Raw genomic sequence first — 4,644 nt, 5'->3', positions numbered from 1 at the left:
GATAGATAGATAGATAGATAGATAGATAGATAGATAGATAGATAGATAGATAGATAGATAGATAGATAGATAGATAGATAGATAGATAGATAGATAGATAGATAGATAGATAGATAGATCAACACTTTTGTTTTTTCAAGTTAAACAAAAGGCCTTTTCCTCTCAAATATTGTTCACATATTTGTGTAAATCTGTGTTAGTGAGCACTTCACTTCTCCTTTGCTGAGACAATCGTCCACCTCACAGGTGTGGCATATCAAGACATCTTAGGCTGACCACAATAAAAGGCCACTCTAAAATGTGCAGTTTTATCACAGCACAATGCCACAGATGTTGCTCCCCAACTGAATGTTCATTTCTCCACCATAAGCCATCTCCAAAGGTGTTTCAGAGAAATTGGCATGACATCCAACACACAACCGCAGACCACACCAGCCCAGGATCACTACATCCAACATCTTCACCTACAAGATATCTGGGATCAACCACCCAGACAGCTGCTGCAACAACTGGTTTGCACGACCAAAGAACTTCTGCACTGACTGTCAGAAACCGTTTCAGGGAAGCCCATCTGCATGCTCGTCATCCTCATCGGGGTCTCCACCTGACTGCAGTTTGTTCTCATAACCAACTTGAGTGGGCAAATGCTCACGTTCGATGGCTTGTGGCACGTGGGAGAGGTGCTCTCTTCATGGAAGAATCCCAGTTTTCACCGTACAGGGCAGATGGCAGACTGCATGTATGGCGTCATGTGGGTGAGAGGTTTGCTGATGTCAACGTTGTATCAAGTGGTCCATGGTGGCGGTGGGGTTATGGTATGGGCGGGCGTATGTTATGGACAACAAACACAACTGCATTTTATTAATAATAATGCACAACCCCATGTTGCAAGGATCTGTACACAATTCCTGGCAGCTGAAAACATCCCAGGTCTTGCATGGTCAGCACTCACCGGACATGTCACCCATTGAGCATGTCTGGGATGCTCTGGATTGGCGTATGCAACAGTGTGTCCCAGTTCCTGACCATATCCAGGAGCATCACACCATTAAAGAGGAGTGGACCAACATTCCACTGGTCACAGTCAACAACCTGATCTATTCTTTGCGAAGGAGATGTGTTGCACTGAGTGAGGCAGTAAAAATTTTAACCTAATTAACAGAATCTTCATTTACTCTGAGCGTCATTTTACAACCTGCTGTTTGGTTTTATTTTAGATCACGTGCACATTTTTGTTGTTGTTGTGGTTCCAAGTAGATGTAGCTCCTGAAACATCCTCTGCGAACCCCTCACAACTGATCAACTAACCCTGAACAGAATTATTAGTCAGCACCATGTGGCTTATTAGGAAATCTGCCCACAGCGAGGGCATAAAGTTTAATTGTTGCTCTTATTAATAATAATTAAAGGGCCCTGCAGACCGCTTTTCTTTAAAGGCAAAAGGAGAACAGATCATTAAATCCACAGGCGGTGCAGGTAATTGTTCAGAGTTTATGTTGGGAGACAGTAAAAACACAGCCGAGGGGGGGCAGCAACCGTTCTCTGCTCTGTTAAAAATAAATTTCCCTGTAAGCAAACACATCACAAACCTCCTCACATTAAAGCAAAGCGGCGGTGCAGTTAGTGATTCACATTAGTTTTAGGAGGTTTTCAGGCAATTTTCCATCACATTTTCCAGCTTTTTAAAAACGTTGCCTCATTAGTCCGCGTAAGAAAATGTTCCCCACTTTATTTCCAATAACCTGGCACACTCTGCGCAGGCTTTATAATAATTACTTCTCTGTAAATGTGGCTATTGTCAGAGGTTTTCCACTAAATCCCAGTTGTTTAGTCTGTTGAAATGTTGATGATGCTCTAAAGAGTCAAGCACTGAACTTTTTAATGTATTTCAGAACAATAAATTGGTTTGTAAATGATTTAAAGTTTTACCACAAAACGCCCACAATGCTGCCCTCTAGTGGAAATTAAAAGACACGACCCAACTTTTCACTGAGCCACATTATTTCCCATATTTATGCAACAGTTTCACAGCTGCCATATAAAATATACAGAGCTGGTAAACAGACTGAAAATCTAAATGAGATACATTAATGCTTGCATCACTATTTTCATCCTGTTTCTGCCACCCAGCTGTAAAATTCACTAATGTAGGCTGATTACAGCCTTCCATTTTTTATTGCCACTCTTTGATTGATTCAGATCTGCCTTCATGCTGAGCTTCCAGAGGCTCATTTCTCATAACTTTTACTGTAATCTTCCTGTAAATGCCCTTTACATCAACAGAACATGTGGTTTTCCTGCAGGAGCCTGGTTTTTATTGCAGTTTTTTGGTAGAAACATCCGTGAGAAATAACCGATGAAGGCCACGTTTGAGTCAAGATTTATTTCCTTCAATTATTGTTATTACTGTTATTATGCGGGGTTGAGCTGGTGTTGCGTTCAAGGGCAATCGGACAGACGATAACGTGTGTATGCGTTCAAATGAACACTGAGCTGGAAAATTAAAAAAGGACGTGTTTTTTTTCTGGTCTTTAAAATCTCACAATGATCTTAAATTATATTTATATTTTTGTAAATTACACTTTTATAGATGAAAAATGTAAGACTTTTATTTTGTGCTAAAAATGAGGCTTTTTGTGAGTGCGTGTGCGCGTGCATCAGATATTTAGTAACAATGAGCCAACAACTAAAATGTTTCAAATTAAATTAGAGAAGAAACTCTTAAGAATATACAGCTAATTATTGCAACACTGATTACAAATAATTTTATTTGTTTAATTTTTTTTTTTTTTTTTTTTTTTTTTTGGGCAAGAGAAAACAATTTAACCCCCAACTAACAAAGGGAATAAAAGAAATGCACATAAACTAACAAACAAAATGGATTAAATGCGTTAAACGACTCTTAAAAATAAAATTTTTGGAGGTTTTTATTGTTTTTAGACGCTTAGAAACATGTAAGAAAAATGTTTCACACACAGACAATTGTTTAACATCACACTAAATGTCCTGCAATGATAAAAACAGTGTTTGTCTCCATTAATGCAGACTTTGAGGATTTTATGAGCGGAAAGAAGTTTTGTCTTCCAGCTGTGGACAGAAGGTGGTGTTGTTTGACACAAAGTGGAGTTTGGAGCAAAATCTGTGACTGTTTTGCTTGAAAATTGTGTTAAGAGCAGCTTCCTGTTTCAAATATTCAGAAATACTTTTCAGTTTATCATTTGATTGAAACACTTTATCTGACAGTGGTTGTAAATATGCTCATTGCAAACTGTGTAATAATAAAAAAAGTTATTCTGATTTATATTAAATTGTGCCATTTGAAAGAGTTGACCTCGCAGAAGGACTCATTGTAAACATGTTTACATTTGACCTGCAGACATTTCTCTAAGAATCTGTGCATAAATACTCACCAGTACGTCAAAAGTGTCCAACTTCTTTATTCTACCTGATTTTACATGGAAGCTCATGCACAGTCTGCAGCTGTTCACATGATTACAGACTGTTATGAAGAAAAACAGAAATGCAACTTTTTATTTATTCATACTGCAATAAGTATAAAGCCAAATCAGATGGTTCTTTAACCCTCAAACTTGAGAAGATTTACACTTTTAATGTAAAATAAATGTTTGTCTTAAAAAAAAAAAAACCTCATATTCACATAATTAGCATTTGAAGTGTCAAATTTAGGTTAAATCTTGAATTTATTTGTATTTTTCCAGATTTTGAAGTTGGGGTTAGGGCGTGTTTGTAAAGAATAAAGTTGCGGCAGCTTCTTCTCACAGTTTCCTGTTAAACTCCTCTCCTTTCACAATCATCTGTAATAAACCAACTTGTCTCTCTTGGGGATCAAGAGGGTTTTTTGTTTTTCCTCCTGTGATCTTCTGGATGAGATCAACAAGTGACTTTTGTTTTGTGCTTTGGCCCCTGGCACCACAAGAGAGCAGGGGGGTGGGGGGGACAAAAGAATGAAAGAGTTCAGAAGAAAAGAGTGACCCCCCCCCCCCCCACACACACACACACACACACACACACCTCCTTCTTTAGGCTTTTTGTGTCGAGTTTCTCCTCTTTTCTTTCAGCCTGAGCGCTCATCCGTGTGATTTGAATTTATTGTCAGGGATTATGTGTTGATTCATGCCTCACGGGTGACACACACCTGATGAAGAGTCTCCAAGCCAAAGGAAACGCACAAACATGGATTTGGAGTTTGCAGGTGAAGTGAACGCGCGGCTGCAGATGAAGAGCAGGAAGTGTCGGTGCTGCCCGTCCCAGTCCCCCGTTGACATTTTAGGAATGATAAAAGTTCCGCCTTGCCTGGAGCTACAGCCTCTCTGGAGCCAGGCCTCTGTCTGCGGCAGATTGCCTCTCTGCTCATTACTCCAATTATTTTACTCCTGTTTAACCCCTGCATGAATGGCACGAGAGGCCGGAGAGTGGGCGCGCGCGCTGCAATCTGACCCCCCTTGATCCTCATTATTATATTTAAATACTATTTTAAAATGACAGAAAATAGCTTCAGAGGGATCGTGTCACCTGGCTCATTTGACACCATAATGACGCTCAGGCGGGTTTGACGAGGAAGAAGGCAAATTTCCCATTTTTATCGGGGTGCTCTGAAGTCAGCACAAATGGTTGCCCCCCCGC

The sequence above is a fragment of the Nematolebias whitei genome, chromosome 7 (assembly GCF_014905685.2).
Source record: "Nematolebias whitei isolate Nwh7 chromosome 7, NemWhi1, whole genome shotgun sequence".
Lineage (NCBI taxonomy): Eukaryota > Metazoa > Chordata > Actinopteri > Cyprinodontiformes > Rivulidae > Nematolebias > Nematolebias whitei.
The sequence above is the reverse complement of the archived record's forward strand: the minus strand, read 5'-3'. Positions refer to the sequence as shown.